The 24441-nt window shown below is 42.1% G+C and overlaps 1 long non-coding RNA gene across 1 annotated transcript in view; it reads right to left on the reverse strand.

Moving 5' to 3' along the window:
* Positions 1-13411: 13411 nt before the first annotated feature.
* The window catches only part of LOC118676207, a 274115-nt gene continuing 263085 nt past the window's right edge, over positions 13412-24441 (reverse strand). The window contains exon 4 of the long non-coding RNA XR_004974055.1: positions 13412-13526. This is a non-coding gene — a long non-coding RNA (uncharacterized LOC118676207). The remainder of the gene's footprint in view (positions 13527-24441) is intronic.

Below are 24441 nucleotides of genomic sequence, written 5' to 3' on the forward strand. Positions count from 1 at the left end.
TGGGCACTGGAAATGGGCACTCTTGTGAGAAGCGTTGGCCATTAGGCTTTCCTTGCCTGGATCAGAATCAGCTAATCAACCTCACCCAGCAACCTGATTGTCAGCGCCCCTTTTCTCTTCCAGGAAGTGAGGCTCTGCATTGAGTAACCCAGAGCGTGGGCTCATGGTTGTGCAGCTGCTCCTGTTGGGTGTGTGTGTGGTGGGCGGGCGTTCAGCTCAGGGACCCAGCCAACTCCTAAGGAACTGACAGTTCTGGGGTCTGGATCTACCACTTCCATGTGAGTGGTCTTGGTCTCGCACTAGGGAGGTCCCTGCACCAGGATGATCCCACCCCTTCCATGTAGCGAGTAGGCATCTTTCAGGACAGCTTGTAAATCTCATTTACATGACCTTCTGGAAGGCAAAACTCTAAGGATGGGAACTAACAGTGTTGCCAGGGAAAGGGTGGGCAAACTTTTTGACTCAAGGGCCACAATGGGTTCTTAAACTGGACCGGAGGGCCAGAACAAAAGCATGGATGGAGTGTTTGTGTGAACTAATATAAATTCAAAGTAAACATCATTACATAAAAGGGTACGGTCTTTTTTTTTTTAGTTTTATTCATTTCAAATGGGCCGGATCCGGCCCGCGGGCCGTAGTTTGCCCACGGCTGTGACAGGGGGTGGAGTCAAGAAAGGAATTGACTGAAAAGGGGCACATGGTCACTTTTTGAGATGATGGAAATTGCTCTGGGCTGAATTGTCCCCTGACAAATATGTTGAAGCCCTAACCTCAATACTTCAGAATATGACTGTATTTGGAGATAGGGTCTTATAAAGGGCCCAGTGCATGAATACGTGCACCTTGAAAGGAATTGTGGGCTGTGAGGCTGCAGTGGACACAGGGGTGGGTCTCGGCCCATCCTCCCCAACCCTGCCCCACCACTCCAGCCATGGACCCTGGTCCCATCTGCCGGCAGCCCTGCTCCAGCCACTGCTGCTCCCACATGCAGAGTGATTGGGGTTGGACTGTCAGCAGGTGCAAGAGGCAGCTGCTGCCCTGATCGCCCCTCAGGAGCAGGGGGAGGTGGAGAAGCCCTCAGGGGCAATCAGGGCTGGCAGCTACCATTCACACCTGCTGACAGCACCAAGTGATCAGGACCAGCACCGGGCGCTGGCAGCGGGTGCAAGAGGGGCACTGGCAGCAGGTGTGAGCACCAGGCGGGACCACAGCACGTGAGAGCAAATAATTTTCAGTAACCCCCAGAGCCTCGCCCCGATGACAGTGACCAGTGCCCCACCTTAGTCTCGCACCCCCGCTCACCTGCTCCACCATCCCACCACGGCTGACGCCCACCATGTTCTGCGCTCTGCTGCCTGCTGCTGACCCCCGCCATGTTCCGCACATGCCCCCTGGTGGTCAGCGCATATCATAACGACTGGCTGTTCCACCATTCGGTCTATTTGCGTATTAGAGTTTTATATATATACTAGTGGCCCAGTGCACGAAATTCATGTATGGGGGGAGGGTGTCCCTCAGCCCAGCCTGCACCCTCTCTAATCTGGAACCCCTCGGGGGATGTCTGACTGCCGGTTTAGGCCTGATCCCTTTGAGATTGGGCCTAAACCAGCAGTTGGACATCCCTCTTGCAATCTGGGACCGCTGGCTCCTAACCACTCACCTGCCTGCCTGCCTAATGACCCCTAACCACTCTGCCTGCCAGTCTGCTCACCCCCAACTGCCCCCCCACTGCCTACCTGCTCGCCCCCAACTGCCCCCCCCCCACTGGCCTGCTCGCCCCAAACTGGCCCCCCATGCCGGCCTGCTCGCCTCCAACTGCCGGCCTGATCACCACCAACTGCCCTCCCTCCTGGCCTGATCTCCCCTAACCACCTCTGCCTCAGCCCCGCCACCATGGCTTTGTCCGGAAGGATGTCGGAAGGTCTCCTGGAAGGTCTCCGGTCTAATTAGCATATTACCCTCTTATTAGTATAGATAGATGATTAGATTAAGATGAGCCCATTAGGGAAGGCCCTGATCCAATCTGATTGGTATCCTTAGAGGAGGGGATTTGGACACCAAAGACACCAGGGAAATGCCCACACAGAGCAAACACCATGTGAGGACACAGCAAGAAGGTGCCATCTGCAACCCAAGAAGAAAGGCCTTAGAAGAAACTAAACCTGTCAACACCTTGATCATAGACTTCTAGCCTCCAGAACTGTGAGAAAATAAACATCCATTGTTTAAGTCACCAGTCTATGGTATTTTGTAATGTCTGCCCTAGGAATATAACACAGATATATTCCATATTTTTATGGTGATGGTGATTACATGACTATTTACATTTATCAAAACTTGTAGAATTGTACACCTGTATATAAATCACATCTAATAAGCCTGACTTTAAAAGTGCTACTGGTCATTTTTTAAAGTTTGGCGAGAATAACAATTTGTGTAAGTAATTTCATAACTAAGACTGTTTGTTAAAAATGCATTATTTAAATAGAATTAAATGACTCAAAATCTTAAAGTTTTATTTTTATTTAGCTTTTCCAATGCAAATAAACAGTTCTATGAGGATGGTAATTGTGATATAACGCATTCTCTATTGTTACCTTTTTGTATTATGCATTGTCTATAAATACTTGCTGGTTCAAAAAGGGTATAGTCATCTTTAAAGCTGTGCAGCTAATCTATTTACTATATATTACTATTAAATGTCAATCTATAAATCTATAACCCTATTTACCTGAAGTTACTTAACTGTTTTGTTCATAAAATTATCAGTTCATAAACACTAATAATTGTAACATTTTACCCTGGCAATACATATATGCCTTTGTATTTTAAATAAACAGATATTTTAACATATAAAGCATATTACATGTAGCATATTTACCTGAATTTTACTGTGATTATTCAGAAGAACAGGCGTTCTTTTTATTACTGACTTTCTTATGCTGATTATACATGATGATAACTAATATGATTGCTCAGTCACTGATCATCCCAAGTTTAGAGATGCCGTCTATAAAACTGAAGCAGGATATTTGGTTACTCAGCCTTAAAGGCCCTGATCAAGGTCAAGGCTAATGCCAAATAGGCAATTTGGCCCAATACTGTACTTAGGTGGAAGCAAAAATGTAGTGCATTCCTGTATGACCTAAATTGGCATAAACTGAATTGAATTATGGTATAAGTTAATCAGACTGAAAATAAGAAGTGAATCTATAAATACAAGACATAGATGCTTCATCATATGGTTAGATGAGAGGAAGCACACACATTATATGTGTGTAGTTCTCATTCATACAAACAAGTCTATAAATATACATGTTCCAGGAACTATCACTGCAGTAAACCTAAATGTCTACTTTTCCAATCCCCAAAATTCAGCCTCCCACATGTAACCAACCCTTTCCTTGATAAGTTTCTGAAGCTACAGTGCAGACTGTAGCTTGAACTAGAGCTGCAAGGAAGTAACTCTGCCTTTTCATTTCTCCTGCCTAGAAATTCTTTTTTTTTTTTTTTTTTTTTTTTTAGAAACTCTTGATCATTTACAAGAAATCTTCAGCAAGGCAGCGCTGCCAGCAGCACTGGCACCCTTCCTGGGCGCGCCTGGAACTTCATGACAAATGCTTTAATAATCTGCCTGTTTGCTGCCTCTCACCCTTCAATGCTCTGCTCTAAGGACATTTGTTTTTTAAATCCAGTTGAGGAAAAAGCCCTGAACAAAGCTGCTTTATTCATGATTCTTTCTGTGGCCTGCCCATGGGTCAGCATTGAGCGATGCCAATGCCTCAAAGCATAATTATTAGATGAGAAATTTCCTCCTGAGGCAGCACAAGCTGCTTCCTTCTTTCAGAAGGTAAAACGTGCGCACTATTCCATAATCAAACAAGTGGGGAAATCACTGCTTAGCATGTGCACAGCCCAGAACACAAATTCTAACACCAATTAGTAACAATATGAATTTAAGTCAGAATAACCTATTTGTTAGTATGAAAATCTCAGCCAGGAAAATGTTTCTTTCTTATCTACTATAATGGCCCTTGTGCACAAATAATAGAGTGCCTGAGAGTTAGAGATCTTCTAGTAATATTTTTAATTGCTACCATGTATAGTCATTGTCTTCATAGTAGCAACTACCTAGGGTAGGAAAACATGCAAAATTATTCCAGCTGGCCATCTAATAGGGACCATCATTAGCGCTCCTAACGCTAAGATAGTATCAGTAGAAAGAGTACTGAAGTGATCAAGTTCTAAACTAGCTCTTCCTCTACCTGGCTGTGAGGCATTGGACAAGTCAGTTACCCTCTCTGAGCCTTCATTTCCTCATTGCAAATGGCGAAAGTAACACGTGAAGCCCTCCAAATGCAGGAGATGATCAGTAACAGAATCATAGCACAGTTTCCCATCAGGCCTAAGTAAAGATATGAGCAATACAGTTCCAAATCTGATGCTATGGTGTGGGTGTGGCTAAGAGTTCAATGGAAATAGATCTCTGTGTTTCTCCCCTGTGTCCTCACAAAAATAGTTTTCTTTTCCCTGCACCATATGCCTTTGGAAATCAACTTTTCAAAAAATTATCTGAAGTCACAGAAAGAAGTCCCAGCCAGAGTATGCATACCTGCTTCTCTGGATAAGTGCTTCTTGAATTACAGGCACGGAATTCAAGATCTGGAGGCTAAGAAAGGTGGACCCTGTCCTCATATTCTGTGGGGATTAAGTAATGAGATCTTTCATGAAAATGTATTCTCTTAATTTGCCCCAGTCAGTACAATGTTTGGATTATATTTTATTCCTTTCGATGAGTCCTTAGCAACATATAATAGAGACATAATCAAAGTTACTTCCAGACCTTGAGTTGTAAGGAGTAAAAATCAAATACAGTTGACCCTCTTATATCTGTGGGTTCTGTGCAAATAGACACGAAGGGCCCACTAAGGAACTTCAAATCTGGGAACTGTGGTATCTGAGGTCCTAGAACCAATCCCCTGCTGATACCCAGGGATTACTACATCGAAACTTAGACAGACGATAAATGTGAAATAAAGAGAATCTAGAAGCATTATTCAATAAAAAAAAGAAAGTATTAAATATAAATGAAGAAAAGTAACTTGAGCTGAAGTAAAATAAAGAAAAAATTTAGACAACATGGAAAAGACCTATGACAAACATTTGTTGAATAAATAATTATCTTCAAGAAATTATGAGGATTGCACTAGAGTTTACATTATTAAAGCCTTCAAGAATCCATAGAATTCAACTAACAAGCCCTCATGGAAACTTGTTAAAGGGTAGACATCTAGGCTTATGTGAAAGAGCAATGCAGGAGGTCTGGGTTTGAATTCCAATATTGCCACTTAACTGCAAGTCACTCTACTTCTTTTGGCCAGGTTTTAACATCTATCACATGCGTTTTTAGATTAGGTCAAAAGTAGCAAACTGAAGATCAGGTGGCTGATCACTGAATGAGCTCAACTTAAAACATTTTGGAAACATGATATAAAAATCTAGACTGCTGGATTCTCCTGAAATATTAGAGTAGCACCTAACGTTGAGTCAACTTCCCATTTGGAAACAATGGGCTGGAGCTGGTTATCTGCCAAGATTCTTTCCCCTTCCTTTAGGGATGCCTGGAGCCTCTAAATATGCCTACACACCTCCTCCTTACTCCACTTCACTTATACCTGCCTCAGATCTGGAGAATGTATGTTGTGTGACCCTGTTCTCTATCCTCCTGTTAGTCCACAGGCTCCATAATTCTTTAAAACTCGGCACCTACAATGAATACTCCAGCGCAATAAATTCTCTTCTTACTGTATCATTTCAATCATCCTATTAGTTAGAAGATTTGGATCAAAAATTGAAACTAACACACTGATGACCTAAAAACTCTTTAAATCTTCTACCTCCCCCACATTGCCATGGTGTTTATTTTATCTCCCTGCTCATCCACTTTGCTTCCTGTCCATCCAGATTTCTGTTTTATAGTCACATTTACATAGACCTTCCACAGTAATTAATTTCAAAGCATAACATTAAACTGGCTCCTTCGAACAAAACACATCAGAAACCAAAAATGCTTACTCAATGAAAAATAATAGCTGGATGCCAACCAGGGAATTCTTGAAGCTTAGACAGACTTGAAAGATTTCCTACCAACACTAAATCTTTGTCTTTTAGCCCCCTTTTAAACTACTTTTGTAAAAGAAAATCTGTTCTGTTTTGACCAGGCTGCACACAAACACGAGGTTAATAATGTTTCCTGACACTTTTCAATACCCCTGCTTCGAATGCAGCAGTTTGTTTTGCTGCCATATTTTTTTCAAACAATGTGCTTTGTGAGAATTTGAGATTCATCAAAATACCTAGGAGCAAGTTTTTTAGTAGAAAGTGTTAGCTAGCTGCTTGCATGCTTTTGAATGTGCGATATTTTACCATATGTTGCCATATCATTTAGATTATGTCTAAGTGATGCCAAAAATCTGGAGAAAAAACGGGAGATTCCATTATCTACATGCTTTATTTTCAAGTCACCAAGCAGCTAGCTGCTTTGACTCATCCAGCTGTGTGGCACCATACAGCTAAAACATCTGGGCGATTAGCTGAATTGCTCATTTTCATCAAGGTATTTTGTTCTCCTGTAGACACTATCTGAGCTTTACACGTGGATGTACATAGTATATGCATGTGTTTACATTAGCACATGTGTTTTTAAAATGACAGATTTAAGCAATTGTTCCAAATACAAAGTGCAGGGTCAGTCTCTTCCCTCACCTCCTGCTGGACCGTTCTAACAATCAATGGCTCTTTCCCATCTGGGCCCCTGCAATCCCTGAGGGAGCAAAGCTGAGAGGTCAGTCCAAATGAAGCTGAGGAAGGGGACGGCACTCCCCTACCTTACAATCCAAAGCCAAGAGTTCTGACCCTGGGCACATGCACACACACAAATGCGGGTGATGAGGCACCTCTAGGAGAATGCAGAAGGGGCTGGAGGAGTCACGTAATAATACCACATTACTAGTGAAGGGCCCCGCATTATGCACCAGGCTTAGTGTCTTTCCCTGCATCATTCTCAGAGTAACTCTATGAGGCAAGAACTACTATTCCCTGCCCCTCCTTTCATACAGATAAAGGGACTCAGAGAAGGTAAGTAACCAGTAAGTAGTACTGTTTGTAGCAGAAGATTCTTCTGACTTCCAAGCCTATCTTGTAATATTGAGCTACACTGTCTTGCCTGGGTCACACCTGACCACCCTCCTCAAAGTGACACAGGAATTCAAAGTATGCCATTCCAGGCCAGGACGGTAGTCCAGGCCAGGAGGGTAATCAAAGTGGCACAGGAGGGAAGGCCCCTCCTGGCAAGATTATAGAGCGACAGTGGCAACCATCCCTGTGCTGATCCAAACCTTCACCACCAGAACCTCAGTTAACTCCCTCACATCTCTGGCAGGATTAGAGCAGGAGAGGGAGGCAGTGTCACCCTATTTTCAGAGCCACGCACCAGCCACTGGGATCACTAAGGTAGGCTGGACACAAAAGGGTCTAGAGCTGCCATGTTGCCTGAATTTTCTAACAAGTCTAATCTCAAATGCTATCTCTCATTATCAGTCTATGTTTTCATTTGGGCTTTAAAAAATTAGACTGCTAAACTGCATGGGAGACGTGACCTCACCTATATTTTGGTATCTTTAAACTACTTGAGTTATGGACGGCAGCAGTTATTTTTAATGCTCACTATAGTACTTTTACTATATCTCCATTAAACTCTGTGTTTAAGGATGTATTTTCTTAAAGAAAACAAAAATCAAGATTATTTTTGTTGTTGTTCTTGGAATCTAGGCAGGCATGATATATCACACCAGGGTACCATGAGGCAGACAATAGAAGGAATGGAACACAGAAAACTTTTGAAACCAAACAAGCAAATAATTGTCATCCCAATTATTTCATTATGGCTGACAATAGAATAACACAAAAGACGGAGTGGCTCCCACAATGGCATGGCAATCATAAGAGAGTCAAGGCACAAAGAGTATGTCTAAGAGGATTCATACAATATGCGATGTACAGTAAAGCCTTGCCATCCTGAGCACAGCTCTTTTTTCTCCAAATAGTATATAATTCAAAACAATTCCCACTCCTCAACTGCCTAGTTGTCTTATTGTTATTTTGTTAAAATACAAGCTCATTTCAACCTGCCTAATTGAAAGTCAAATTTTGCCAGCCCCTTACATGGTAACTAAGGAGCTGTTACTTCCACTCTGTTCCCTCTCCTGGGCTCCAACTATCCCCAAACTGGTTCCACGAATGCAAGAGTGCAAAAGAAAGGAAATAACACTGAATGGTAGTAACATAGGAAATGTATGTTAAAGATCTGCTGCTTTGTGACATCCCAAATCTTCATTTTTAAAATTTCCCTTATAGTTAGATATTAAACTATACATTCAAAGTATCTATCCTATCTAATAAAGAGGTTATATGCAAATTGACCATCACACCATCACAAAGATGGTGGCACCCACAGCAGAGGCGGGGTTTCCGTAACACAAGATGGCTGCACCCACAGTGGAGGCTGAGTTCCCTTAACAAGCCTTAAGGAGCAATCAGCAGGGACCTGAGGCTGCACCCCCCTGCCCGGTGGGGCTTGACAGGAGACCTCAGGCTGCGCCCCCTGCCCCGGAACCAGGCCGGGGATCTCAGGCTGCGTCCCCCACCCAGTGGGGCTTGAAGGGGGACCTCAGGCTGCGCCACCAGCCCTGGTGCCAGGCCAAGGGACCTCAAGCCGTGCCCCCTGCCCCGGCGCCAGGCCAGGGGACCTGAGGGTGCCCTGGGGGCCCTGAGGCTGTGCCCCCCATCCTGCGGGGCTTGACGAGGGGCCTGAGGCTGCGCCCCCTGCCTGGAAGGGCTTGACAAGGGTGGGGCCGGCCGGGTCTGGGTCTTGCGTGATTTTGAGGTTCCACAGGTGGGTGGGGACTTGACTCTATGTCCTGTGATGTGCCCCAGACTCTAACAGGAGGAAGATTTTCATATACATTTTACTAATTTTCTTTCATCTCTGACACTTCTATTATAGAGGAAGGGTAAATAACAATATTAAAATATTTCCTCTAATTAATCCCCTTTTAATATGCATGAATTTCGTGCACTGGGTCACTAGTATATATATATAAAAGCCTAAGCAACTGAACGACCAAACGACCGGTTGACCAGCTGACCAGTCGCTATGATGCCCACTGACCACCAGGGGGCTGACACTCAACACTAGAGATGCCCCCTGGTGGTCAGTGCACTCCCACAGCCAACCTCGCACAGCCAACCAACATCCCGCAATCCCTCCCCCCTGGCCGGCTGGCCCTGATCAGCCGATCAGGACTGGGCGAGATGCCCCAATCAGCCCCAATCACCGGCCAGGCCAAGGGACCCCACCTGTGCACGAATTCGTGCACCAGGCCTCTAGTATGATTTATAAAAAGGAGAGAGAGAGATTCAATTTTTTGCTAGTAACAAAATCCATTAACATCTAGTAATAATCTCCCATAAATAATACAATCTATTAGCACTGACTATATGCAATAAACTTTAAATGTATTATCTGGTAGAGTCCTTATAATCATGAGTCAAGTATTATCAACCTCATTTTATTGATGGAGAAAGAAAGGTGCAGGAAGGGTAAGCACCTTGCCCAGGCCTTGCAGTCATGCAATGGCCAGGACTTGGACTCATCCAGGACAGGAACTTGGGCCTCTGTGTAGGAGGACAACAATAAAGCTGCCTAAGTCCAGGGCTGGAACTCCATCCTCTTTCCTCCACTTCCACTCTATCGCCACAGTATCATCACCATCACTACTGTGCTGTCTCCATCACAGCCCCATGGGAAAACAAAACCTCTCAGTTTCCCACGCCATCCTCAAGTTGCCTTCCTCAGAACATTAGCCAAGTCCCAAATCCAAATGATCCTTTAGCAGCCAAGCCAACTCCAAGAGGGTTTTCCAACCAGCACTTGAAGAACAGGAAAAAGTGGGCAACCCCCAAGTCTCAAGTCCTATGTAGACCTCAAGCCCCTCACCGCTAGCACCTAGGTAAGTCTGATCCTCTCAAGGGCTACTCGGTTCCTACTGCTGCAGACTGGTCTGAAACCTGTCTGTTCCCCTACTTAGAATTTTCAGTAGGGTCCTCATAACCCTTTGCCCCAGCATATTTTGATTGGTCACTATACTACACCTAGGTTATTACTCAAACATGGTGGGTGCTTGGCTGCTTGCCCATATTCCTTGCACCAGGTTGAGGAACCCAGCCCCAGTTGCAGTGGCTGTTGGCTACAAAGAAGGCACAGCTATGCTCATCCTCGGAGAACTGCCCTAGGCCCAATGGAGCTGCCTCCCCTTGGGAATTATACCAGTGTCCATAAGGCACAAAAGGCAGGCCCCTTGCCTTGAGGGGCGACTAACTGGGGTGCAATTTGCTACTCAGCACCTCCCACAGATCCAGCTAATACCACCTCCTTCTGAGGTTTCTTTCCCTGCCCTCCAGGTTTCCTTGCTCCCCTTCTCCAGAGAGTACCACCTCAATAAATCAGTTGTGCAAGAATCCCTGCCTCAGACTCTCAGACTCTGCTTCCAGAACCTGACAATGATCTTAGCTGCTCCTCCAGACCCTGGTTCCACCCCCAACCCCTAAAAGATCCTTCCTCAAACACAATTTTCAATTCACTCACCCTGATCCTCCCTCCTGCCTAGACACTTCTCAGCCTGGCTCACTCCTAACTTCTCTGGGAGAGGTTATGGGATTTTCAATCACCCTATGATATTTTTCCCACCTGTAGAAATTGAAAATCTTCATAACTTATTTTCCTGAGCAAGTTATCCCAAAAACTTACTAGATTTTGTACTGCCAACATAGCTGCAGGCTTTGTACGGGGAAGAATGAACATGCCTTGGTTTAGGAAGCCTCCTGCATCAGTCTGTTTGTTCCCTTAGGGCATTAAAGAGCAGGCCTGCCCTGGTTTAATATCTAGTAAGATTACCAAAGCCAGAACAATTGCCTAGTGAGGATTAATAAGATTCATCTACAGGTTAGACTGGGAGCAAAATCTTGTCAACAAGTCACAACCTCTACTTTCTGGGCCCTGAGTCCAGGCCACCCTTCCAACTGTGGAAACATGCAGACTGCACACTCCTTTCAGGTGCATGTGCACACCTATATGCATACATGTGAACAATATGAACAAGTATCTTGGGAAAAGACAAGGGCAGCAGAGTGGGAGGGCTTGGATACATGGAAGTTTTTCACCTCCAAGCAGAAGGGCTAAAAAGCAACACATTCCTTATCTAAATATGGCTTGAGTATTGCACTGAATGAGCACTAAAAGTTCATATGAAGCCCATTGACAAGCTTCTGACTCTTGCAATAAAAGCTCCATCCCATGACTATTAAAAGAATCATTGTCAAGCCCAGAGAAGGGAAATAAACCCTCATAAGAGACAGACCCCAAAACACCAGATACTTTCTTTTTCACATATGCTTTTCCATGCTTTTCAAATTCCCTTCCGATGTACATGCTTGTCCCACTTATCTTTGAGTGTAGGCACTGCCTTGCTATATCCTTGTTAAGCAAAAGGGGGTGAACTGGAATCAAGAACATAAAGAGCTTGGATGTGACCTTAAACAAGTCAGTCAGCCTGTGTCTCTCTCTCTCTCTCTCTCTCTCTCTCTCTCTCTCTCTCTCTCTCTCTCTCTCTCTCTCTCTCTTTCCATCTCATTTTCTCCATCTGTAAAAGCAAGCACTGACCAGGTTGATATAAGGCCCTGTCCTTTTCTAGTGTCGTATGAGACTTTGCTAGAAAAATAAGAGCATGAGATCCAGAAGCAAACTACGTGGGTCCATATGCCAGACTTACTACTTACTGTTTATGTCTTTGGGTAAGTTCCTTACTAAGCCTCAGTTCCATCATTTGTAATATGAGTACTTATCTCATTAGGTTGGGGTGGAGACTTAATGACATCATGTGTAGACTGTGCTTAGAACTGTGTCTTGCTCATAGAAAATACTCAATAAATATTTGATTGTTATGACTCATCATCATTTATCAAAAAAGAACTTACCAGGTTGATTTCCCCACTAGAAGACATGAAACACTGGTGGCCCCAAATATAACAACACTAACACTTATTTATTGAAAACTATGTGCTTGATATCATTTAAGAAATTATATAAATTATCTCATTTAAACCACATCAAAATCATATGGGGTTAAAATAGTTTCCTTTTTTTTACAGATGAAGAAACTGAGGAACAAAGAGGCTTAACAACTTGCTCATGGTCACACAAAATACATATTTTAATATTTCACAAACAGCTCTCCAGGGGGAGAAAAGCCCTAATTTGTAGCATGTGCCATTGGCCGTGGTGTAAATCCTTCCACCAGTTACAAGCTACCAAAGTGGCATCGCTGAATGCAGAGTTGGGAAGAGGGGAGCACAACTGGCTAAGGTGAGCTGCTCTACAGGCATCTGGATAGGGTCAGAATGTTGTGGAGTGAGCCACCCACTCCAGAGCCACTCAGCTGACTTCTTCACTGCATGCTCACATCTTTCACTCCTGCAGCTCAAGTTTAGGATGCAAAATAAATACGTATTCTCATTATAAAGCATCTAATTTTAAAAACTCAAAACTCAGATTTTGCTTCTGTTTTAGTGTGTGAATTTGAATAGAAGTCTGAGCTACATTATTAACTATGCATCCATTTTCTTTTTATTAGTCGAAGGGAATCATTGTTTTACTTCACAAGGACTTAGAACTGATTTATTTCTGTTATCTGCTTCTGTGTGTGCCACAGTCGATATTGTAATTTATTTGTAAGACATAATAAACATAAAGTTAGAAAAGATTTTTTTTTTCTTCATTTTTAAATGTAATCTAGTCTTCAACAATGTATAAATTTCCTGGTTGGTTGATATGTTTTAAAATGTTTGCACATTTGTGTGCACAATTACCATATATGATGAAAAATGTATAATATGCATTCTTTCTTATTGAGTACTCTATGCAAATTAATGTTTCTCAGTTGAAAATGTTGACTCATTTCTGCTAACTTATTAATAACGCATTACCAGATGTTTCTAAATCTCTCCATACAATTCCAATTTTTGATCAAGCCTGACATACAGAATTTCACCCAAAGAGCCTTTTCTTTCTAGTCTTAATTGAGAGTATGCATTGACTTAGCAATTTAAAAATTTACTGTAAGGATAAATAAATTAGAAGATTCTTAGTTTCTAATCTTTGTGCGGTAGCTAAAATACTATTTTGTGTACCACAAAGCAGTAGTGTGAATTTATTCACAGATAACACACTGGCAGCAAGCAAGCTTTAAAGTAGAACCATGCATTCCCTCCCCCCATCCCCGCCCCAAACAATTAGGAGTTTTCTTCCACCTTCAGGAATCTCTGGTACTCCAGACTTCAGGAGCTGCTGTCTTGCTCTCAGCTGTAAATGGTGCCCATGGCTGGAGTCGGGAGTCTTCCCAAGCCATCTCCTGTCAACATTAAGAAAGGCCAGTTTCTCAGTGGTTAGAGCATCAGCCCATGGACAGAAGATGTCTTAGGTTTGATTCCCTGTGATTCCTGGGTCAAGGGTGCATACCTTGGTTGCAGGTTCACTCCTCGTCCCCCCTTCCCCCCCGCCCCCAGCCCCTGCCAGGGTGTGTGTGGAGGCAACCAGTCAATCTATCTCTCTCATATCAATGTCTCTCTCTTTCTCTCTCTTCTCCCTCTTCTTCTCTCTCTCTCTCTCTCTCTCTCTCTCTCTCTCTCTCTCTCTCTCTCTCTCTCCCCCCCCCCCTCCTCCTTCCCCCTGTCTTTCATGAGGATTTTCAAAAAAGGAAAAAGAAAAAAGAAAGGCTAAGTCCAGGACCCAGGAGGCCTGTCATGCCCCACCCATGCCCTTCTCAGCTCTGCAGATTCAGGACAACAAAATTGGATGAAGGTCAAGTTTGACTTTGGCACATCCATTTTTTGTATTCTTTTAACTCCCCATGCCTCCCTCTCAGAGGTCTCCCCTTTTGAGAGCCTTAAATAAACTAATTCAGGCTTTGTGCTAATGTTAATAACTTGAGGTAATCCTCAACTCCATCACCAAATGTCTTCATTTTAAATGACAACAGTAGAAGAAAGGGCCATGACTGGCCCAAAGAATAGGTTTTTCAGAGATGGGATTTCAGAAACTATCACGCCAGAAAGGTTTTGCTGGGAGGACATCTCCCACAACCTTCAAAAGTACACCATGTGGGATGGAACTGGAGAGCATTATGCTTAGTGAAATAAGCCAGTCAGAGAAAGATAAATACCACATGATCTCACTCATTTGTGGATTATAGAGAACAACATAGACTGATGAAAAGGGACAGACTCAAAGACTGAGAAACAGCAATCAGGCTATCAATCCCCAGAAGGAAAGTAGGGGAGGGCGGGGGTAAGGGGAAGAGATCAACCGAAGGACTTGTATACATGTATATAAGCCATACCAATGGACATGGACAACAGGGGGATGGGAGCATGAGTGTGTGTGGGGGGGAGGTTGGGGGTTAATGGGGGGGGATGAGGACACATTTGTAATACCTTAACTAATAATAAAAAAAAAAAAAAAAAAAAAAAAAAAAAAAAGTACACCATGTGCACAGCTCTCAGCCCATTTAGAGCATCGCCTTAGTCCATCCCACCCATCCCGCCCATCCCCCTACCCCTTGGCCCCTCACCTCCATGTGAACCCACGGCAATTCTCCCCACACCTCCCTTTGGAGAGGAATGGTGTCCAGCTCTTTTCTTTTTCTTCCACTAACAGCAGCTGAAATTTACTGAATGATCACTGTCAGTTGGCCTAAATTCTAAATGTTTTACACACATCAGGTGGTTTCATCCTCATTCCACCCTTGTGAAGTACGATTACCCCCATTTTACATGTAAGGAAACTGAGTCACAGAAAGGTACGTCACTACCCAGGTGCCCACATCTCACAGGTGGCAGGGCTGGCCCAGTCTGACAGCCTGGCCTCCAACCATGTGCTCTCGACCCCACACTGAACAGCCCTTTGCTGACAGTGAGTGATGCTAGTCCCTTAGCTTCTCCTCATTTCAAACTGAGGAATTAAATTCCATCTTCTCCCCACCTATTTCCACGCTGACACTGAGTTTCCCATTCAGGCTTGGTCACATCCCTGTGTCTATTACCTTAATGGCACAAACTCTCATTAGAATCATCATTTTCAACAGCTCAGCCTTCTCTTGTATTAACAGGACACAGAACCTGGTCCCCCTGACCCCTTTCATTGGTGAAAATTGTTTAATATGTTTAACAAGGTCTTCTTGTGTTTCAAGAACAAATTGGGAAAAGGAGGTTTTTGCTCAGCTTTCTTACAGAAGCAATTTGTGTCAGGAACCCTGTGTCTATTTCTGCCTGAGCTATTATTTCTCTGGGGCTTCAGAAGAGCCTGTCCTTCCTGTGGCTGAGTTCCCTTCCCAGGGGAAGTGCAGGAAAAGCTCTGCTATCAGATGATCTCTCTAAATCTTCTGTGAAGATGTTGGCTGCTTACATTCATTTCATCGTCACTACTTAGCACTGGTTCTGCTATTAATATCCAAACACAAGGGAACATGTGAGAAAGGATATAGTTGGACAATCTATTTAAAGGAGGCAAAAATGAAAAACAAGATGATTTCCCAGATAATTCAACTTTCCAAACAAAACTTTATAAGTGGAGATGAATACAGAAAGATTCCTTTGGGCACAAAACAGGTACTGATTATTGAGCTACTTAAAAACCAATTTAGTTATTTAGCAAATACATATATTGAGGGCCAATGGAGCAAAGCACTAATTTTTGTGCCGGGAACAGTATTAATCACTGTCCATAGATTATCTCATTTAATTCTCACAAGCAAATCTCTGAGCAACTATTATTCCCATTTGTCAGATTAAAAAACCGAGGATGGTGAGGAACTTGCTTAGGGTCATGCAGTTGATAAAGTTGGTAGAGCCAAGACTTAGGTCTAGATTTATTTAACCATATAGCTCCAACTCTTAATCATCGTTCTTTACTATTCTCCAAAAACACAAGAAAAAGAGAAATATAAATAGAAGATTTTTTTTCTCTCAAAGGGTTTATTGGTTGATGGGGAAAATAACACATATTTAAACACATCTATAATGCAAAACAGAGTATAGTTCATCACCCAAGAAAGAAAAGTATCTAAGGAGTTCAGAAGAGGGAAAAAGGACTTCTGGCTAGAGGGATCATAGCAGGCTTCATGGAGGAGGTGGTATGTAAACTGAGCCCTCAGGGATTTTAACCAACAGGTTGGAGGAGAGAGTATTCAAGGAGAGGGAATGGTGGGTTTCCAAGGTCCACAGGAGCAGAAGCCTGGAATGTGAGCCTCTGAGGACCTTAGAGAAAAAGTGAGAAAGAAAACCAAATCGTGCTCATTTATAACTTAAGATGCTCAAGAACATGTAGGGTAAATGAATTAATTTGGGAAAGACAGATAGAGAACAGGCTTTGGAAGCCCTTGAATGTCACAATGAGATGTTTTTATGCATGAGAGCATTGTGAAGTTTTCCCATGTAAAACTACCTACAGAGGGAAACAACCTGAGCTTCACATTAACTAGGAAATTAGTCAAAGTACATATTTGCTTATAGAGAACAGGCTGATAAATGGTCTGGGAGAGAAGGAATAGAGGTGGTACCACTGAGACTGAAAAAAAGGCATGGATTGCAAAGAGCAAAACCGAGAGGAAGAACTTCCCCTTCCCTACAGCCCCTCCTTCTTCACCTCATCTGGGGGCAGTGGAAAATTCTGATATTATTCAAATAGCACTGGTGTAAATAGTGCCTCAACAGAAGAGGAAAAACAAGTATTTCATTAATTGCCTGAACATTTTGTCTATATGATCAACCACTGGACGTTCCAAGACATCCGCCTGGAAGTTTCCTAATATCTACCTGATGGGCAATAAAGACCTAACATCCCAATTTTGGGACAGAATTTTTTGCTTTTTCTCAGGGTTTTTGTCTTGTATAGACAAATCCACAATCTCCACCTTCACATTAGCCAGCCAACATTACCATTTCACAGGTCAGTGGCCATCTATTCCAACTTTCTGGCCTGATCCAGGGTCTACCTACATTACTCTCAATCTAATCATGTCAGTCACGTTCCCTGAATTCTGCAGAAGAAGAGAAAAAATATATTGTAGAGGCTGGCCCTACACCCTAGAGCTGCACAGTTGGGTAGGGCTAAACTGCATTTAGCACCTTAAAAGGAAGGAATCTCAGCAAAATACTTCATATTGATCCATTAGCCAAGAACAGCAAGGTGACTGAGTAATGGGACTATAGAAAGCCAAGAAAACAAGACTCTCCATTCTGTCCTATTCTTCCCAGAACAGAGAGATTCAGCACCACATGTATCCAGTTCCTTTCTCCTGGGATCTGTTTCAATAAGCCCCTTTTGCCATGAGGGTGAAGAGGGAGGCTGGCTAGGTTCTTCCCAAACCTCCTCCCTGGAAAGGGAAAGCTCCTCCTCCGTAGACATGCACTCTGATCTAACTGAGATATAAATGACGTCCACAATGTAGTACTAAATGAAGAATATTTCAAAGCAATATTGGGAAATATATACCCACCCCAAAGTGTTAGTCATGCTTAATTCTTACAAGTGTGATTACAAGTGTTATCATTTTCTTTACCTATACTTTCATATTAACAATTCAAAAATTAAAAAGTGCTTTTGCAACAACAAAGGTATTTTTTACTTTTAAAAAGTGTGAAAGTTAATATGAAAAATATATTGACACAGCTGAGCATCCCCAAGGTTTTATGGCACAACAGTTTTGTCGCAATGCCATGGTTTACCAAAAGGCAGTGCCAGGGCGTAGCTGGGACTGTCTGGAGCACTTCCCCTGGCCCCAAGCTCCCCACTCCTGATGCCGCTCATTCTTCCCTACCATGGCCATTGCCCACTAAGATGACACGTGAGCTCCCCAACAGACACACAATTTCCCTTACCAGTAAGGACCAGAAAAACAGACACTGTCTTCATCCTCTTTTCTCCTAATATATTTGTCCTCTTCTGTCCAGACTTGCTGGAAACCAGACAACATTCCCACCCTCACCCATCAAAACTGTGCCCAAGCTGGTGACCACAGAGGCCACTTCCTCATCGCAAAGATGCCTGAAATCCAGTAACCTTTTCTTTGGCCAAGTTACAGAGTTCCTTAGCAGCAAACTTTCCTAACAACATGCTGACCTGTATTCTAATGATCCATCTAAACACTACTTTCCTCATATAATTCATAAATGCCATGTGTAAGAACAAGGCAGGAGAAGGACGTGATCTAACCACACTGGGCTGTCTTTCTCCTTCCTGTGCTCACCCCTCTGGTCCAACTGCAAAGAAACCAACCAAAAAAAAAAAAAAACCACCTGTGAATATATATATCTAGGCTCTTGTGTCCTTTGCAAGCAAATCAGGCACAAATGGAATGCATCTTTAATTTACTGATGGCATGTAAAATGAGGTCAGAATGCGATTTTTCAAAATGTTAAATCACTTTGTCTATTTTCCACTGAGAAAGCATCTCTTTAACCCATATGCCCATTTAAAACTGTTTTCTTTAGCTATCTCCCTTAAGTAACAGGAGTGATTTATTATGACCTCAATACAAAGTAGAATATTGACCTATAGTTGTTTGTCATAGTAGGCCATTTCTAAAAAAGATCAAAGTGATGAATATGTCATATGAACAGAAAGCTACCTTTTAGGATTGAGATGGGACTTTAAAAGTTAAAAGGAAACAAGCATATGTACCCCCACTAATCCTTCTCTTTATCTTCATTCCTTGTTGGGAAAGGGGGTCAAAGAGAAGAAAAATATTATGCTGGGCATCAATTCGAGATGCCCTCTGGCTCAGAAACAGAACTGAGAGAATGAAAGCTACCAAAAGAAGGTCCAGGGTGCCATTGACCCAGTTTCCTTAGAAACCCTCTCCAAATAACGTGTTAAGTTCCATCTTCTCACAACCTGCCATGCACACTTCTACCTGCGGTTTGGGCTTCACCCAGCAGAGTGCGGAAATTGCATAATCTTCACATGCAATTGTCAATGGTAGCTGCCTCTTTCTCTTAACTCCTTACACTAAAGAAAAACAATAAAAGAATATGCTTTTCCTGTTTGCTTCAACTATGAGCACAACAGTTAATTATCTCACTTTCAGTATGACCATTTGGGGTCTAAATATAATATTATGAATGGCAGCCACCATCATATGGAAAGCATGACTGTCCTCAAGATTTATAAGTCAGAGATACAATGCTTAGATGCTAAACCCAAATGCTTATAGGAGCGCAGCAGGTAACTTTAAATGAGGCAAACTGAGGGCAAGGTCACAGGGAGAGATGGGACTGAAGGACCCTAGAGTGGGCACTCCCATCAAAAGGCGATGAGTGATTGTGGCCTAGCTCACACTAGTGCTGTCAAATCTTATTTTTCCACAATTGAGAGGCCTGTCATCTTTCTTGGATGTTTTAAGTTAGAATCAGATTAACAGGGAGGCTCCATGATTAACTGGGTGCTTTCAGAACAGAGATTCAGTAGACTGCTTGACAGGGCCACACACAAAAACCAAAGCCCAGCAAATGCTGGGGAAACCAACTCCAAAGACCAGAAAATATCCAAAACTTTCTGTTTCTATCTTCAAATGTAGCATTTTATACAAGGTGAAGAATTTCTAAAAAATATCTTGGGATAAGAGTATTTTGATGTTCCTCACATTATGTCACAATATTAACTGCCTACACAGCTTGCCCAATTGACTCGCCCCTTCTTAGGAAAGACCCCAGTTACAACTGCCTAAAAAAATAAGTAAATAAAAATAAATTTAAAAATAAAAACAGTAACTGAAATAGTTGGAGATACAGAGAGATTTTCATGTAAAAAAATAAATTTTACACAAGTCTCTTTGGTCCTAGAAAGGCTCAACTGGAGAAGGTCTCACGTATCTGTATTGTATAAATTCTTTGATTTGCATTATTTATAACACACTAAGTGAGTGACAAATCTCTGATCCACTTTTGCCAGCTATCGTGCCACCAAACCATTCAGGCAGCTGTCAAAAGAGAATGGTCCAATTTGACCTTGTCCTTCTTATGTACTAGTAATGATGACATAATTCTTATAAAACCTGAAGTCACAAAAACTCTTCGGTATTCCAAAAACAATAATTGAACTTCTTGTATGTGCCAGGCCTCGGACACTCAAAAGCAAAGGCAGGCAAAGGAAAGTCCTTGTTCTATTATGAATTCCAGTCAAAGTGGTGTCAATCATATGAAAAACTAACCAAATGACAATGTGAGAATAACCGTGTATAAACAAAAACGGTGGTATGGGAGTCCCTCATTCTGCCTTGGAGGCAGAGAAAGGACATTTGAGGTAGCCTTTGAATGGTTGTGAAATATAGGAAGGGTTGCTCCCGAACATGACACCTTGTATAGAATTTCATATTCATAAAGTCCAATATCTGATCACTAAATGATTATCAAGTAAAATTTTGGTTGGTTGGTTTTCATTTGGGGTTTTATTTATTTTCTTTTGTTTTGTTTGGGCTTCATTTTTATGAAGAGCACCTGAAAATTCATAAAATTCTTTTACTAAGTCCTATATTGCCCTTGAGTTTAGTTGGGGTCAAATTATCGTTGTTTCTCATCTCTTTCCCTTGTTACTAACTTTCTTTAAATAGGATCCCATGAAGTGACACAATGACATTTAATAATAAACTCAATGCATAAAACTGCTGAAGTGTTTGAAAATATAAAAGCTTTATGACAATACATATCAAATGATACTGAATATGAAAAGTTCTAGAACATTAGCAGGATTGGCTAGAAATCCTATCCTATCCTAAATTAACCTCAGTTTTACACAAGTGGAAATGGCAATTATATAGAAACAGAAGAATTTCAAAACCAATACTTTTTTTGTTATTAGATTGATATCCCAATACTGAGGATGGTTCTTTGTCATTTAATGATTGTGCCAGTCTATTCGATTCTTGAGACCTTAATTTTGGTACCTCCCAGGAGATAAACTATGGGTGAAAATCATGAGCTTTTTGTACTATAAAAAAACAGCTGGAAAAAAATCTGAGATTCTATTAAAAATGAGAAAACACATCATGTATTTCCAGATTTATCATGCCACATGCCTTCAAGATAATTATCATTTGTCATTTTGGTTTATACATGAAAAAATCTGATAAAAGATAGGCAAAATTAAATCAAATGCTTTTAGCAGGCACTTAATGAATTCCCCCTACTAATGTTTACATTGCCAGGTGATCCACTTGTACATCATCTGTCATTTGTTTCCAAGGGGTTCTATTTTCTGATATGATACTTGCAGTGTGTTATGAATCAGCTAATTATACAATAACCTTTACTAGAAGCAAAACCAAAATTGCATGGATTTCAGGGCAGTTATTTCTAATCCTCATTTTAAATCACATCTGTCTCTAAAATCAGGAGAAGAAAAGAGAGGCAGTTGGTAAACAGCCACCTACAGCTAAAGCCAATTGATGGATTTGTTTTGTTGCACAATAAAAGTTAATAAGAGCTGTGAAGCAAAAGATTTATATTTTCATAAACTAAATGCCATGTATAAACATTATTTTCATTCCCAGTTAATGATACAAGTTAGCCCAAACTTACTGTCTTTACCTGATGAATTGCTTGTGACACAGCAAAATCATTTCTAATGGATTCCAAATGCCCTTTGTGGAAAGGGACAGAGAGGTAGTTGTGGATAGATAATCAATACTTTCTGTAAATGGGTTCAAAACCTTATTTTTTTCTGTTGTTTTTTTTTTTAATTTAATGTATGACATCCAATAATTGCCTCTGTGATGGGAAACGTTCTGCCTTGACTTACTCTGTGGCCTTTGGTTAGAATATGTTGAGTGCTGAAATGCATCCCCACTCCTTTCCTCTTCCTAACACCTCTGCCCCTATAGTTACCTCGCCAGTGTGACAGTATTTAGCACATTTATGATTACCGGAACACCAGAGGAATGTAGTAGGGCAATTGATGTTTTAAGGGTATTCTTTGCAATTTTTGGTAGATGGGCTATGAGGGTTAGCCCACACGTTGGTTTGTGAATCGATTGTTCCCATCACATGAGTCAGTACAGATGGGAATGTGAATTTCCTTGAGGGGACATTTTTCAATGTGGCTCTTCACGGATGAACTCCACGTCAAGAATAGCTCCCACCGTGATCTTCCTCAGGTAACTTTCCAAGGCCAAGGGGCCTCTCACTATCATCCGGCTGTATCATTCAGCACAACCTGTGTGTGAACGGTAATAAGTGGAAATACGCTGAACCAAATGCATACATCTCCCTGTTCCTATCTCCTGCTCCTTCACTGGTTCATGTTTTTACAAAGAGTACGGCAACACAGCCCTCGCACAGACTTCAGGGACAGGAGAAACTCTTTTCTCTAAATCCCTCCTAGACCCTTCATTTCCATCAGGTTTAAGAAGAAAAAACCCACACATTTATTTTCTACATACTTGGCAACCAGATCATCTGTCAGATCTAATAAGTGCTGATGTAGTTAGTCTTCAGTGAGGAAGAAAAGTGTTAGAAGGAGAGAAGCAGAAGCCAAATCTCTGGGCTTTTAAGAATTTGAAAACATAGCATTTCCGCCCCACCACCACCACCACCACCACTAAGTAAACTACCGGTTGGTACTCCCCAAGGAGGTATGGACAATGCAACGGGAGATCTCCGTTTTTGGGGAGTGATGTGGGCTGTCTATTATGTCAAAACCCTCAGGGGAAATTTGGCCCTCTAATACCCTATATCTCAATTTTGTTTTGTTTTTTCCTTCAGAGTCAAATTTTTGATAGGACTTTTTAATGCTAACAGTTTCACCTTTACACCTTTCACTCAACCCTCCCACTGAAATTCTTGTGTTCTAATTTTCCCATTCTTCCCAACTCCTAACAAGTCCTTTGGATTCCTTTTAGAGGTTTCTTTCTTTTTTTTTTTCTTTTTTTTTCTTTTTTTTTTTTTCTTTTTTGAGATGCCTTTGTCAATCTCCCCACCAGTTTAAGCACTCTGACTCATTTTTAAGCACTTTATTATAGCACTTATGATAATCTGTTGTCATCATCTACCTCCAAAGATAATGTTTATCCCCAGAGAGTTTTGTATAGACCAGATCCCAGCACTAAGCCTTACGAATCTTGAAAGCAGATTTTGACAACACCTCAGTAATATACTCATCTTTTTTTTAATCTTTATTGTTTAAAGTATTATATACTCATATTTTAATGACAATCTTAGATTAATAAAGCTTACGGAGACCAATGTATACATCAGAGAGTCAATTTATTAAATTATAATAAAAATATAACTGCCTTCTGCACCAGAGTATGCCAATGGGTATATCCTTTCTATAGAAGAAGTTAAATCTCACTTAGGCTGCCTGGAGAATATGGAACCAGATAGAGGTGATAGGAGGAAATTCTAAAATTCAAACATTTCATAACTTCTTGTTAAGCCTGCCTCTACCTCCAAAGTCCCAGACAAGCAGGGAGACCCAAATACATCAAGTCCTATACCCTGAATAGTACTTGGACAGGCACTGCCCACATTTGACTCAAGACTCTGCTTTTCTATTTTCTAGACATTGACCAACAATCATTCTAATTAACAACTTTCCTTCAGACATGCTCATGTAGAGAACCAGGTGGCAGGCAGGTGAAGTCTCCCTGTCCTTGGGCCTGTTCTCTGCGTAACTCCAATCCCTCCTGCACTGCACTGAATTGTCAGGGTACCTCAGTTGACCCATTTCCAAATTCTGAGCATTGCTCCCTGTACCTCCTATGATGACCAGCCTGGCTCCCTAGACACACACACACACCCCTCCCCTAGCTGACTTATGCCTTATATTAGCATCTGTTAATGGTCTGGAGAAAAGTAAAGAATCCTAGGCTGGCCCATTCTGGACTCAACATCAAGTCTGCCATGGTGTTGATCCATAGAATTCTGTGTTCCTGACCTCTCAGAAGCACTAACATCAACCGCCCACTGCGGGATCTGGGCACCTACCTCATTTCCCCATGGCTGAGTCTCTGCCTTGGGCACAGTTATGTCTGGACTAGGGTCTTGTTGACCCTCCTCAGGGCAAGTCCCTGCTCCCTGCTCCCACTGCCCGACCTCTCAGACACCAGTGCCTGCCTTCTTCCACCTCCACTTAAGAGTTATCTGCCTCTTCCTACTGACAAGCCCATCCCAACCCCTAACTTTCCCCAAGGGGTCATTGAATCTCCAGACCCAGGCCCCTCTCCATCCCCACCCTGAGCCTATCTTATCTCTGTTCTCATACCTGACAGACAC

The sequence above is a fragment of the Myotis myotis genome, unplaced genomic scaffold (assembly GCF_014108235.1).
Source record: "Myotis myotis isolate mMyoMyo1 unplaced genomic scaffold, mMyoMyo1.p scaffold_m19_p_2, whole genome shotgun sequence".
In the NCBI taxonomy this organism is placed as follows: domain Eukaryota; kingdom Metazoa; phylum Chordata; class Mammalia; order Chiroptera; family Vespertilionidae; genus Myotis; species Myotis myotis.